Raw genomic sequence first — 15,678 nt, forward strand, 5'->3', positions numbered from 1 at the left:
AAATTTAAATCACCATGAATACTAATTGCGGAAATCTTAAAAGTTCTAATTACACATTTCTAATTGTGTTGAGAAGTCACCATTTGTGATAAATAATTCAGAATACTTAAGTTACAGTGAAACCTTTAAAAAAGAACTTCTATTTTAATTGAAAATATTAGAAACAGCTGATTCTCTTAATACACGAAAAACTGTAAATTGCCAAACAGTTCACTTGCCCTGGTTCCCCACGCGACTATTTCGCTCGTCCGTACAGTGTGCATAGTATCCACGCATCCGCAGTATGATGCACGGGGTAGTTTGGGTGTTTCTTTTTCGCTTGGTATGAATGCAGACGCGATATCAGCGCGGTGAAGACTTGGTGGTGTCTGTCACGCATTCTTCTTCTTCGGTCTCAGCTGTTTTCGCGAGAGTGTCTCCCACGGACTCGGTACCGGATCTGTTCGGTCGTGAGAGAGCAACTTCCAGTTTGCTACATCTTACCTGGCGAGCCACTGCGGAGCACTAGTCTTCGTCCAGGTGTTCTCAGGTTCGGTTGTGGTCTCTGCAGGTTTGCTGCCATTACACTGTCGAGGTTTGCGCGTGTTTTCTTCTGTGGCTGAGTGTTTTCTTCTGTAGTGCACGAGTGGCCAGTGCCGTTTCGACCGAAGGGAAAGTGTAGTAGTGTAGTGAGAGGTGTCGTCGTTGGTTTTTGTCTCACTTTAGCCCGCGATAAACGTCGAACTTGCGTTACAACAGAAGCGAATTGTGTAGTAAATTTTTGGAGGCCCCGATTGGAATTGCGTTTTTTGCGACTCTTTTATGTCAAAAGAAATCGCTATTGTGCCATCAGTTTATGAGTGGGAGTGTGTGTGCATCTAGTGATGTTTTTGATTTTGAGCTAATAATGAATGAAACTAGTGCAATTGATATCTTTGAAGTGCGAGGATGAATTTTATTTCATGAATGAACTCAAACACTTTCGGCAATCTGAAGTGTGAAAAAAGGAAACAGTTTTACGAAGCGAAGCACAAAAAAAGTCACAATTGCATACGGCAGAGTCGCGTTCGACAATTTCGTAATTGGTAGCAGCAACTGGTTTGCTGATACAGTGTGACACGTAAAGTCGAAGCTATTTTTGCCTGATGCAATGATTTTAAAGACGTGGTCACCTGCTCACTCATTAACCCACAATATCAGTTAATGGAAACGCGCAAGCATAATTTTAAAGTTTACAAGCAGTGCAACGTAGCGTCTAGAGCGGCAGATTTGCACAGTCCATTCCGTACAAGTACCCGACGGTAATCAAATTAATCAAGAGTCATCATCAAGCGAGCCAATCATCACATCATCTCGGCAGCCGGACTCCTGAGAGTCTCGGAGCTCCAGTAGCGGTACCGAAGGTACCTAATGAACATACCCCTAACTATTTACCCTCGAGAGGGTTTTCGGAGGCCATCGACGCCACTACAGTACGGTAGTGTGCAAATAAGCGTGTTCGCAAATCTTCGGATCTTTCTGGTGTGGACCTATTCTTCTGCACTGGCAACAGCTTATGTAATGCGCTGAAGTTCAATGTAAGTGTTTGTGCCTTAATTATACATTACTGCAAGAGTTCCCTCGTTGAGCCATAGATAGTCGATTGTTGATCTTAGAAGATGGAAAAAGATGATTTAGGTGATGCGACATCGTTTTAAATCGGTTAGATCTTGGGATATTATTTTGTTTTTTTATTGGCCTGATTTCAACACTTGCTTGTGCCAAACAGCGATGCACTCAGAGCTCTTACTCACTATCATTTAGTTTCTTGCGAGACGGAATAAGTGGACCCTAATGATTTTCCGCTCTGAAAAACCTTTCGGTGTCAGCTAAAATTAAACTAATTTTCTCATAACCAACAAAACCTATCTTACACTAAGTCAGGGTTAATAGAAACTGGGTTTTATTTCAGAATCAGGTTTTTACTTCATCTTTTCATTTTACTTCTACTTGATATTAACCCTGTAGTGCCCAAGTTAATTTTTAGACGGACTTCGAAAAAATCACTAGAAAAAGATTCTAAACATTTTTTAAGTATTGATTGAAGCTTTTTAGAGGTTCAACTGCAGACCGCCTAAAGGCGGCACTGGGCACCATAATAATTTTTAACCATACCTGTGCATTTGGTGCACCGAAGCCATTATCAAAACACGTCAACTTACGTCAAAGTGTCGGAAGTAAATGCTCGCCGGGTTCGTCGCTTACACGTTATGTTTACGAGAAAATATGAGTCTCTGAAAAAATGTTGGTGGCTAGGGGCACTAAAATTCACAGGAATGGTTAAAAAGCTATAATATTTAATTTTATTCGGTTTAAGCTCTAGGGCAAAACCTGTGTTTACCAGTGTTATTGAACCTCGATATTTTCTACTTCGAAAATTAACAAAATGATAGCTCGAGCGAGAAAATACATAGCTTTAAACTAGTTTCTACAATATTACGATGCAGAATTCAACCCAATGTAGTTTCGTCGCAGTTGTTCCATCACAGCATCAAAACAGATTTCAGATTTGAAACATATGAAAGATTTAAATTTTCAAATTTTTAACAATGTGACATTTCGCTAAATAGTCCAATAACTTGTTACAATTGAACGATTTTTTTCTTCGACTTATGTTCTTATCGCCTTCTATCGATTTTGCACTTTTCCTTCTACGTCCCGTGTAATCATAAATTAGATAATGCAACATAAACATGTTCAAAACCTTTGACAACAATAGATAAAATAGTTTCTTACTATACTTATACTTTGATGTCCCTTTGTTGAATTCGTTCCACAGTACATTAGATTAAACGGAGAATATACGAAAAAAACGGGAAAAGTGAATACAGTTTCAGTGAATTTGTTCCATATTATGAATTTCGAATCTAATTCCGAATAATTGAAAGTAATTATTCAACAGAATCTATACAGATGTTAAAATTGAAAAAAAAAAAAACTGAATCGATCAACACTCCAAAATTGACCAATTCAACCGTTTGTTGTAGGATTGCGAGAAAAGAAAATAAAGTTGTTGTTACTTATTATAGCAAATAGATGAACGAGATTAACAGCCACGCTATTTTTGTTGAATGATTCAGTGTTATCAGAAGTAATTCAGCGTCATTTCCGTGTATATTTTGTGAATGTAATAAGTTGCATTTTCCCAAAAAATAATTAAATAAAGGGATTATATAGTCGAAAATCCTAATGCAAAAATGAATGCTTTTTTGGTATATTCATAGAATTTTTACATCCATTAATTATAAATGTTCCCGCCAATTAATTCTCAACTGATTGACAAGTATAGACACTTGAATGTATAGTGACTATTCAAAGTATTTACTTGTTATATTCCTCAATGTACATTCACTTTGGTGAAGTATTGTCATGCAAAATCATTGATGTATGACAGCTGCTGTAAATCTACAATAAAGCTACATTTTGGAAAACAATGCTAAGTCAAGTGGACCCTACATGTTTGTTTAACTTATTTCGATTGACATGAAAATCAGCCCGTACTGATCAGATCGTACTGCATATCAGCAGAAAAAAAAGAAAATCTTAATCATGCTGAAGACCCAACACACAAAGAGCCGCAACTCATCATCGTGGGCTGTACGCTGCGGGCGATGTTGAAACAATACTATCAACCATATGCACCATCACGAAGCTCGTGGTAGTGCAACTTTGAAGTTTTGAGGACCCAAACAACCACTACACTCCAATGTGTGATTCATCGCTATTACTAACAATCAGCCGCAAGACGAGACACCTAGTAGTTGATGATGACGGGGAAATTGAAGTTCGTAGCTTGTGATCGCGATAGAAAGTCAACTCTCCGAGTATAAGTTACTGTACGCGAGAGAACGAGAGAAACTTTACACTAAAGATTTCAATGAGCGGGAGTTTACGAAATCCACTGTGCCACATGTTGGCTAGGCAAAGAAAAATAAAACCGAACTTCGGCACCTCTTGGTACCGGCATGGTAGATATCGGATATTTTCTGCCAAGACCATTATAATAGATACACATGGCAGACAAAAACCGGTGGAGTGGAGGAGATTTTTGGTCGGTTTTATAAGCGGTAGGACAACAATACGTTAGTCTATCAAGTGGCTGGGTGACTAGTGCATTCTTTGTATGTCTTCCGCATTGTATTGCTTTGTGTTGGCTGGTGGCTCGTGCGCTAATAATAGCAGAAAAGAGGCATCCCGGTTCAATGCATCTGGCAGGGTGCTCTGTCCTGTCAAGTTATTACCCAACCCGGAAAAATGAACTAAAGCTACACCTGACGCAATAAAATTTTATTTGACATATTTTCGCAACATTTTAGAGACTATTCAACTTTATGATTTTATTTCGCAAATAAAAACTGTATTTATTATTATTATTCATTTGATTGATTATTTTCCTATTTATTACCTGTAGCAACTCGATCGTGCTATAACGTCAGCAGATGAAATCCTTCTGTCTGTTTTCTTCCTCCACTTCCTTCAGGGTCCTTTTAACATATGTTTATGCTGTTCTCGTGGTTTGATCGACAACAATCACTAAATTTTATATCAGTCATAGTATTGTCTTACATGTTTGTACTGTATATTTGTACGAAATCAGAGCAATATTTGTGCGAACTAGAGGAACGCAGTTGGGATTTTTTAATCAGTGCTTTATCAGTGCTTATCGCAATGGAAGTAATAAAATTGTATCCACTCCTAAAACTTAAAAAGAGTAATTAATCATTTTTCAAATCGAAGTTGAACTAACAAAATTATTTTTTCCTTAGAAATATGTTATGACACTGGGATTTTCGTTTATCGTTTTTCGCTACTTTTTGCCATTTTTTCCCAGAAATGGAAATCATTGAACAAGAATGTTTCGTCTTTAGAATTGTTGAATGAATAAATCCCATTTTTAGCATTTTCGAAGCTGTAGAAGTATTGTTCAACCATGTTTCAAGGACTGTAACAATTAGATGCAGCAATGAGGCTTGGCATTGTCATGGAGTTAAGTGACTTTGCGGTGGTGATCCTCAAATTGCGCAATGATAGTTTCGTCCTATTGGAGCAGTTTATAATAGATAACGCCAAGCTGAACCCATCATAAGCACGAATGCCGATGCATATTTTGCTTGCACGTTGATATCGATGAAACTTCGGCGCTAAGTTGGATTATTGTAGTGCATCCATCACCCATGTTCGATGCAAAAATCAATTCCTTGGCTACCCTTGGATAAGCTCTTCATAGATGATTAAACAAGATCATATGCACCAGAAACATCAACTAAGATACGATCACTATTTGCGGTTTTTTTGTGAATATGTTTGAATAATATGAATAATGTTTTCTCTTCTGCGAATATTTGCAACAAAAACCGATCGTAAATTTTAGATGTAAACTTCAATATGTTATGTTTTTAACCCGTTTTCATGTGAATTGGTAACAAAATGAAAACGTTAGCTTCATATACGCATTAACTTTTTTTCCTTTCACGGGTCCCAGGAGTTCTCGGGGAATGAGATATTTCATTCCTGTTTCCCGGAAAATCTGTTTTCGGGTATATTGCAAACCCTATGAAGAACCAATTCTTGCTAAGAGATCGACTTTTTCAATTCCGTCTATACTACACTGCACCCAGTATAGATCACCAACGTTTGTTACAGTTAATTATCGTAGAGACTAAATTAAATCCCAAACCAACTTCGATTGACATGTTCAGTTCATGCTTTTAATGCATTCAGCCCTCAATGCTCGACTATCTGAGGAAACATATATCTTGGCATACCTATATTTCCTAGCCAAGCAAATATTCGTGCATGTCAAAATAGCGTTTATTTCAGCTTGAAAAACTGTTGGCCACTGTTCCATTGGAAATGATATATTGATTCCAACCACAGTAACCCTAGCGTCTGTAGATTTTCCTATTTCCGAGCCATCTGTATAAAATATGACTGATCCTGGACGAAATTTAGGGTATCCTTCTTCCCATTTGCTGCGATTGGATTCAATTACTTCAAGAAACGATTGAAGTTAGTCTTAGAGTCTATTCAGTCTTCATTCATGGTCACTAAAGTGTTCAGTTGTAAATCTTAGAGGATTCGTAAATGTTTCTTAAGATCCCCTCCAGTGAATCAAATTCGGCTTGAGTTTTCATTTTTTTGTCAAATAGTCATTCTAGTTGAGCTTGTCATCAAACATAACACCTAGGCACTAGAGATGGTCGGCTACAAGTATTTCTAACCGACGAGTTCGTGTAACGTCAAAAAAATATTGTACGAGTTCTGGTCCGGTATGGGTATTTTGAAAAACAAAGGTTTCGGGTTCGTGTCGGGTACGGGTTTGAAACATTCTCAATTGGTCGGGTATGGGTAATTTTATTTTCGTGCATTATGAGGATTTTATTTTTAACATTTCATCGAGGGCCAAAACCAATTCGACAAGCAATTGGCGATGACATAAATAAAAGAGATTTTTAAGGTTGTTCACACCCACGCGAATTCTCATATGCAATTGTCAATTTATGTGTGAAATCAAAAGCATGCAAATACCAGACAAATATCAGCAGAGTCGTCAAGGCCCATAAGGCAATTCACGAGACAGTTGTGATCAACTGATTTCAGTTTGTTCACAACTTTTGACAGCAATCGGTATGTTCGAACGATCTCTAATTCTGACAGTTGTCTCCAAGTTAATCGGCAAATTGGAGTCGAAAAGTTGGTAGAATTCATTAAAGCGGTAGCAAAAAGGAGAGGAGAAAAAATTCACCGCGCACTTGCCTTCCAGTATGTGCCTGCGTGTAGCAAATGCTTTCACCACACTGCTTCTTTCTCCACTCCAAAGTGTCTCAACCAGCTTACAGAGAGACAAACACACAATTTCAGCTCACCCAACATCTGATAGAAACAAGAGGGGTGAATCACTCTACAGAGAAAATGCAGAAGTACACAACAGTGTCCACTGGCGAGTAGTCCGGAAGGTGAAAAAAAAAAACCCACCGGGCAAACATGTAGTCCTCGTGTAGCTACACTGCGAAAACGAATTCCACCAAAGTAAATTCGACCGGCACGAGTGGCACGAGCAACGCAGTCTATTTTTTTTTCTCCCAATCTCTTTTTCTCTTCTGCCATGCTCAAGAAACCAACTGTGAAACGCACCGCAGATAGCTCTGCAGTGTAATTATTGTGCGTGATGTCCACTCGTGTGAGAGTACACCATAGTTCATTGTCTCGCAAGAGAGAGATTTCAGATTTCACCACAGTGCGTTCAGGTAACTCAGCAGATAAAAATCGTTTGTCGCTCTATTCTAGCATGAGCGTTGATTTTCTCTTTAGTGTGACGGCAGTTTTTTTCGCAGTGCAAGATGTTCTCCTGCACTCTAGAGGTTTGCTGAGGAGAAAAGACAAGCATGCTGCGTGGTGCCAAATAAATAAAACTTTTGTGACTGTGATGGTCTTTCAGGAGCGAATAAATTCAGTGGATCCCGCCATGGGAGAAAGCAAAGCGCAAAGCGAATGAATTTCTTCTGCACCATTTCTATTCTCTGTGACCAATTTTCGTGGAAAGGACTACATACAGAACTGGCCTCTAGGATTGACCTCACAAGGGAACAGTAAATTGGGCATATCAGATTACGACATTCATCAGCAATCTTGAATATAAAACCCAGTTGTCGATTAGTCTTAGCAATAATGCTGTCGTTATGGTTTTTGAAGGTCAATTCACTATCCAAAATGACACATAGACACCTTTATACATCCTGCACGGAGCAACGATAACTTGCTCTAATACATTCATACTCGATTTGCGAACGTTCTCTACTAAAATTGTGTTGCCCTTTTCTATACTTAACGTTAGCAGTTTGTTTCGCACTAATTCGCAAATGTTTCTGAAACTCCATGCAATCGCGCAAATATTTTATTTCTTCGAATAGTTTGGTATCATCAGCATAAAAAAGCCGACAGTTAGGAGGCAACTGTAGAGCAGCATCGTTGATGTAGATTGAGAAAAGTACCGGGCCCAAATTGCTGCCTTGTGGAACTCCAGACATATTGGAGAAAAGCCCGAAACGACTGATCCTACTTTCACGCAAACTTTACGGCCAGTCAGGTATGACCTAAACCAGCATACATACGGATTACCAATCCTTTACATTTTATCTAGAAGTATCCGAATTTTTGGAGACTTTAAACCAGCTGCGAAGACAAAGTGAAAACATTGGACAATATGTGACCACATCAGACCCGTAATTTGCCGAGATGGTGAACTTTTTTTTGCTCGACATATTTAGATTTGCCGGTATTTATTCTAGTCTTCGGCCGGTTTGCACCTCACATCTCGAGTTGGAAGACATGTGAAGACTTTTGCCGCGGAGTATGAGGACATTTAACAAAATGATCTGGCATCCCTGGTGTGGCCAAGAAAGCCGCATGTATGGAAATATCTGTGTTTTCCCGATTGTTAGAATAATTCGATGACGCCAAATCTGTACTCACAAATTATAGGTTTTTGGCAAAAACAGTGAATTGTCGAATTTTTCTCAAGTTATAAAAAATATTCACTTTGACCTTATTTTATCATTCAGATTTTTGGTTGGTGCGATGTTCACGTAAAACTCGTCGTTTATTTTAAACTCTACCAGACATGCATTTTTCACTATTCTTCGTATTGTTCTAGTATTCCTCTTGTTGTTATCGTCTGGTTCATTATAAAGTTATTATGAATCTTCCAGGTTACACCATACGAGTGTGTAGCTTAGGGCGGATGGCACTCTCTTAGTAATAGTAGATTCGCATTTACTTCTAATTAAAAAAAAGTAATGCCGTCAGCAAATCCGATGGATGACTTCGTACCTTAGGTTTGCTAAGACCGCAGTAAAGGAGCTCAAACTCCTCTTTGCGGACAACCTCTCATTGGTTTTGTCGTTGAAGTTGATCCTCTCAAATTGGCTGTGATTAACCGGTTTGCTAACACAATGTCTGTGATAACAATTGTCCAATTTGAGGTGCACATTTCGAAACCGCGTTGTTACATAGCTTTCTCAATAGATTCGTGGGATGCGAATAGATTCGACAATGAATGCTCCCTCAATGTCAAGAACAGCTGAAAGTGAGATTTCTTTAGCTTTAAAAGGTGCGTCTAGGATTTATGCACAATATTTATTTTTGTATGAGTGATGTTATTGATTTTTGCAATCCGATGATTTTAAATATCCGAGAAAATATTTTCATTTACAACCTACATTTATATTTTAAAAATTTTAAGAAATGTTTAACACCAACAATATGTTACAAATGATGCTTTTTTGATTTTATTATGTTGCGTACAGTTTAAGTCGAGTCTATAACATTGTTCAGGTATAGTACATCTATCGCTTATAGATTCCCTATACCCGAACAATGTTTAAATAAAAAAACACCTTCTTTTTAGAAAACGGATGGGATTTGAAAGGTTGTAAGTTCTTTTAAAGAAATCAAATTGCCAGTCCATTACAAAAGCTCGTATCACTGAAAAAATCTTTACCGAGAAAATATTGAGCTGAGTTGATTGGGACATAATATACCTTGAGTCTATACGAGCTATTATTACTGTTCGGTTTTGAAGGACCTTCACAGTTCGAAACTGGCACCAGCAGCATGTTGTTCCGCAGTTGGCAAAATTGCACCCTCAGTTCTCGAGTACCTATCATTACTTTATAGATTGTATAATTAAAGATTGAGTGTTTCAGCAATTGTGCAAGACGCTTTTCTAATTTATTTTTATTCAAAGAGCTCACTTCTATCGTGTTCGTAAGCAAGTTGAATAAATTCTTATCCTTAGTTTTATTGTTATACAGTTTTAACATAACAATTGTCAACACAGTTAACACCATACAAAATAAGTTAAAATAAATATTTGTATATAACATTGAATATGGATATTAGGGTGGTAATGGAAAAAAACATCATCATCGAATTTAAAGAACCGACCATGTACATTTTGTTTTTTTTTTGCCCAAAATAATATCCTGTGCAAAATTTCAGCTTAATCAGACATGAATTAGGGGTGCCTCAAAGCGCTCGAAATTTCAGTATTTCGACCCTTGAAAATTAACATCACTAATGAAAATTATGTTTAAGATGCCTAATGAACATTGAAATGATTTAACTGTGGTTTGGTGAATCATTTTAATATTTATTAGGCATCTTGAACTAGATTTTTTATTAGGGATGTCCATTTTCGAGGGTCAAAACATCAAAACTTTGAACACTTTGAGGCACCCCTAAATCATGTTCGATTGAGCCGAAATTTTACACAGATCATTTTTTTAGGGTAATAAAACAAAATGTACATGGTCGGTGACACGAGCATTTCGCTGCAACCCTAATAGATATGCAACTATTGATCATTAAGTTGTCCTACAATACCATACTGTGAGAAATTTCAGTGACTTGTACTTCGAAGGTCCGTTGACTAATGGGCACGCGCCAACGACTTTACGTCTTTCCATACGATAGAAGGCACTATCTCAGAGATTTAATACCGTAAAAAATCCTGCGGGATCAAATAGGGTTGGTAATGAACTCAATTAGGACTTTTACATTTCCTATATAATAGGCCGACCGACGCCTAAATCGATTGTAATAAAAGTAGTTGATGATTAGCAAGCTTGAGTTGTGTGAAAAAGATTAGTTTCTCTTAGTTTGTTTCGAAAAGTATAAAAACTCTAACTTGAATATCCGGGTGGAGAAGTGTGTTAGCTTGAAAAAAACCTAGGCGATCAGAAAAAAGCATAGTCTTGGTGCTACATTCCGTATCGAAACTCGACCTTCTGTTTTACTATACACAGACTTCGCAGCCGACGGTTAAATGTACAGGAAATTGCGGGGCTAGCGCTACGATCCTACTGTCACTAACAATCTCTCCCCAGCCGGGACTCGAACATACGACAACTGGCCGGCATCGAACCTCGAGACCAGCTGGAAGACACCCAGGCGATCAATACCAGTGAAAAAAATATGTGATTTTCACATTTAAATTGTAAAACATCCTAACACTCATGTATAAACTATAATGATTGCAATTTTCTCTTTATCGCCTCCCTTTAAAGAAGCCGTCTGTGTTACGTCTCTTTTGCGAAACAGTGAGACGATTCTTCGAAAGCAAAAGTGTACCGGCACTCGGCTGGCTCGTATATTTGCACTCTTATTTTCATTTGATCGTCACCGCGTCGCACATAGAAAGTGATGGCATGTGTGGTGTGTGATTTGCTTTTAACTAGTTCACATAGGGATGCAGGTTATGTAAGCTTTTGTAAATGAATGCATGAATCCATGAAACATCTAGTTAATGTGGACGTGCGCTCCAATGTAGTAACTGACAATATTGTTTTACACTATACTTGCTAAAAGTATTTGATTCGTAGGTATTACCGGTACTAGCGTTAGTCCGTCTGTTATATGCGGTTTCCTCGAGCACGGAATTCATCTCCCACAAAGTGAGTTGCGGAAAAGCAAACAGCCCGTCTGGCGACGCTTTTTATTAGATGTGGTACTGTGATCGTGTGATGGAATGAGAATAAGAGTATCTCGGCTGAGTACATCGATTACTAGGTGTAGTGAGAATACTGTTTTGGAAACTTTATTATTTCCTATTGCACCACATTCTATCGATCATGTGTATAGAGTAGTGTGGGGCAAACATTCAATGGAATGAATGTTCGCATTGCCCGCATTGGCAAAACTTCATGAATTTAACACATATGTCAGAATATCAAGATAAGAGATGATTTTGGGTCATCTCGATCTCATTTTTTTTTGTTCTGATATGCTCAACACAACACCACATTAATAAACTTAACGGAACAATTATTTGCAAAATCCTAAGTGATGATTAATTATAATTATTAAGTGTGGAATCGACAGAGGGCTGAGCTAATTTGAATTTTAACTGATGTTATTATCGCTTCTGGAAGTTGATGAACTTCATTGAACGTTATGATAATAAAATTTATTTTCAAATTAGTTTCTTAATCACCACTCACCAGGGACTGGCACTCTGATTCGATGCTTCATCGGAATCGAACGAACAAAAGCCTAAATTAATAAGAACCAACCCATGCACCCAATGCATGCGGTCCGTCGAGCATCATTCACTCAAGTAGTAAGCAAGAAGCTTTGGTTAATTTGATGAGGAATTATGATTGATTTGCATTGAAATATCTGTAAGAATCTGCCCCTACCGCTGCTTGTTTCTTTATTTTTTGCGCATGATCGCTTGCTTCTTTCCACCCCACTTGCGCTCATTCGTTTCTTAATTGAATTAATGACTTCAAATTGGTAACAAGGCCGACCCCAAAAAAATCACTCTCGATGGTCGAATGCGATCCTTCATGAACGAGATCAATTATATTCTGACCGGATTGCTTTAGCTTGCAAGTGCAGCCAAGTGTGTTGTTCTCGTGAAGAGTTGGACATTTTTTCATCAAGACGTATTTACGTAACGAAATACACGTACGTGCTTCATAATATTTTTGCCAGCCGTTATTTCTTCTAGATGACGTCCCAAAGTAGGATGCAGTAATAAATTGATAGATTGTATAAAGTTGAATGCAGTAGCATTGCATTGATTGTAAAGTACTTTATTTCGTTCATGTGAACATTGATTTTTACTTTAGTTACTCGCTATTCGCCTAATTAATAAAAAGACAACTGGTCCATCTTGGAAACTTAAATAAGAAGGATCGACATATTATTTTTATTTCCAATGTAGATCAAAATCTTTTCTTGTAGTCATTTTCTTGCGTAGCTACCTTTTATATTGTTTTAATAATAACTCATAACAGTTTAAACCACTTCATGGACTATTCTCATAGTTTGAGTAATTAGGAAAATTTTTATGACTGTTATTTGTGCTAATTATGTAGATTGGCTACTGTGATAAAGTAAGCGGATATGTTCGGATGTTCCAGTATACAGCAGATGTCTACAGCAACAGCGGATCGACGGAATTACAGCCTCACAAACGCTAGGCCAAAACAAAACACAATACCAACTTGTCTTCTTCGGGGGCTGAGCGTACTTCACAACGAGTACGATCGTACGAAAGAAAACAACCTTGAATGGAGCGTCGCGGTGTAGAATTGCTTTTTATAACTGCTTCACCAACAACAACAACAATAACAATCGCGGCAATGCGGCGACAGATGCGGATCAGCCGTTGATCGCACCCGCCAATCGGCTGTTGCCAACCGATTCAACAACCGCAAAACCACATACATAATCCGCTTGAGTTTTTATTAATTTATATTGCAGCACGAAGCAATACCTTCTCATGAAATCGGCTTCAGGGGTGAATCGAAACAAAAACGCGATCGTTTTTGCCCGTCGCAACTTCCTGAACGATATTAATGGGCCCTTCATCGTATATTTGGTGAGAATTACTGCCCGCAGTGCTCCGACGTTCAAATGCATTGTTATTTCGAATGATTTGTAGAAAACTGCCTATCGGTTAATAGAAAAACAACACAACTACGATGTTGACGCGTTTATCATGTCGTTCTAAAAAAAACAATAAACCAGACATCTGAGCTAATTCCGTTTGATTAAGGTAATTTAAATTTTCGGTTTGTAGCTATTGATATTTTTTTCGACAAGATTTCCGTAAAATGAGCATTAGTAATCAGCACAGCACACTTCGAACTAGGCCTTTTTACTAAGAAGCGACTGTTTCAAATAGTGCCTCCTTATAACTTGAAGCCAATTCATTTCCAAACCTTAAATCGTTAATGGATTTAGGTTAAGATCGTAAAAATTGAGTTGATATATAATTAGTGAATTAGCGATGCCAAACCTCCTACTTATTCTTGAGGTACAATCTGACAAGCCAGTCATTGTATGTTGGAATCTCGACTGGAAGAGATCATTATCGTGCAAAAGGTTCTATTTACTTACAGTTGGCTGTGAAGTCCGTGTCGAATAAACTACCTGGAGAAAATGAACTTGGCCTTTGCTCTATAAACACTGCCCACCTTAGCCAAAGAGTCCGCTTTCTTATTGCCCGTATCGAGCAGTGAGAAGGGACCCACACTAAGGTAATCTGAAAAGATTTTTCCGATAAATCATTCAAATGTTCCTGTATTTTCCCCAGGAAATACGGAGAGTGCCTAACATCTTCCATCGATCGGAGAGAATCAATGGAACTGAGATTGTTCGTAAAGATGATATAATGATCCGTGGGTATTTTTCGATAATCCCTAGCGTGTTCTGAATTGTAGCTAATTCTGCGACGTAAACAGAAGCAGGATTATCGAGCTTATTGGAGACGGTAAAATTGTTATTGAAGATATCGAAGCCAGTGGACCCATCGAGCAGTGATCCGTCAGTGTAGAACATATTGTCGCAGTTGATGTTTCGATATTCATTGGAAAAAAATATTGAGGATCTGCTGCACGCGCAAATGATCCGGGATTCCACGAGTTTTTTCTATCATGGATGTATCGAAAAACACAGTAGAATCAGTAGTATTTGATAAGTTGACACGATTTGGAATATTCGAAGAAGGGTTAATATTTTGGGACATGTGATTGAAATACAATGTCATAAAACGGGTTTGAGAATTAAGTTTGACTAGCCTTAAAAAATTGTCAATCAAAGGACGGTTTGAAACCTCACATTTGATGAGAATACGAGAAGATAGACTGCAGAAGCGGTCTTTTAACGAAAGAACCCCAGCCAAAACTTTCAAACTCATAGTATGGGTCGATTGCATGCAACCTAAGGCGATACGCAAACAACGATATTGTATTCGTTCCAGTTTATTAAAATGTGTTCACTGCGGAGCGGAAGCGGACCCATTAATGGTGATTGGAGCTGAGCAGGTTTACGCTTCCTGGAAAAAAACTACTATCTCGGTCTTCTGCGGAAAGAATTCGATACCTAGCTGTAGAGCCCAAGCTGACAAATTGTCCAAGGTAGCTTGCAATGGTCCTTGCCAATCGGCAGCTTTGGCTCCTGTAACAGAGATCACGCTGTCATCGCCAAGTTGTCTTATCGTGCATGAATTTGCCAGACATTCGTCGATGGCATTTACATAAAAATTATAAAGAAGGGGGCTTAAGCATGAGCCCTGGGGAAGACCCATGTAGCTAATATGCAAAGTTGCCAAGTCGCTACGCGTAAAATGCATGTGCTTTTCGGATAACAAATTGTGCAAAAAATAGTTTAAAATTGAAAAAATACTAAAAATACTAAAACACTTATTCGGGAAGTTTACCCAAAAGAATGTCAATAGAAACGGAATCAAAAGCCCCCCTAATTTCCAAGAACGCAGACGCCATTTGTTCTTTGCAAGCAAGACAATCATTCGTTCCTTTGGCACGGCGGAAACCAAATTGAGTATCTGATAGCAGACCATTTGATTCGACCCAGTGCTCTAAACGACGGAGTAGCATTTTTCCCATCAATTTACTGATACAGGATAGCATTGCAATCGGCCTATAAGAGTTGTGATCAGAAGTTGGTTTTCCAGGTTTTTGGATGGCGATCACCTTCACTTGCCTCCAACCCTGCGTTACAATGTTTTGCTCCAAGAACTTATTGAACAAGTTCAATAAGCGTCTCTTGGCAGTGCCGGGTTGAAGAATCAAGTTGAATTTGATTCTATCTAACTTAGGTGCATTATTGTTGCAGGACAGGAGAGCAACA

General features: G+C 38.3%; 1 protein-coding gene across 3 annotated transcripts in view; it reads left to right on the top strand.

Moving 5' to 3' along the window:
• The first annotated feature begins 516 nt into the window (after positions 1 to 516).
• The window catches only part of LOC129731164 (dual oxidase), a 116,164-nt gene continuing 101,002 nt past the window's right edge, over positions 517 to 15,678 (top strand). Inside the window, exon 1 of one of the 3 annotated variants that reach the window (XM_055690968.1) lies at positions 517 to 574. The gene's annotated coding sequence lies outside the window, so the exon portion shown is untranslated. Of the gene's footprint in view, positions 1,557 to 15,678 lie in introns of all 3 variants that reach the window. The other 2 variants (XM_055690967.1, XM_055690969.1) reach the window with 2 other exon arrangements.

Source organism: Wyeomyia smithii, chromosome 3, assembly GCF_029784165.1.
Source record: "Wyeomyia smithii strain HCP4-BCI-WySm-NY-G18 chromosome 3, ASM2978416v1, whole genome shotgun sequence".
NCBI classification, from domain to species: domain Eukaryota; kingdom Metazoa; phylum Arthropoda; class Insecta; order Diptera; family Culicidae; genus Wyeomyia; species Wyeomyia smithii.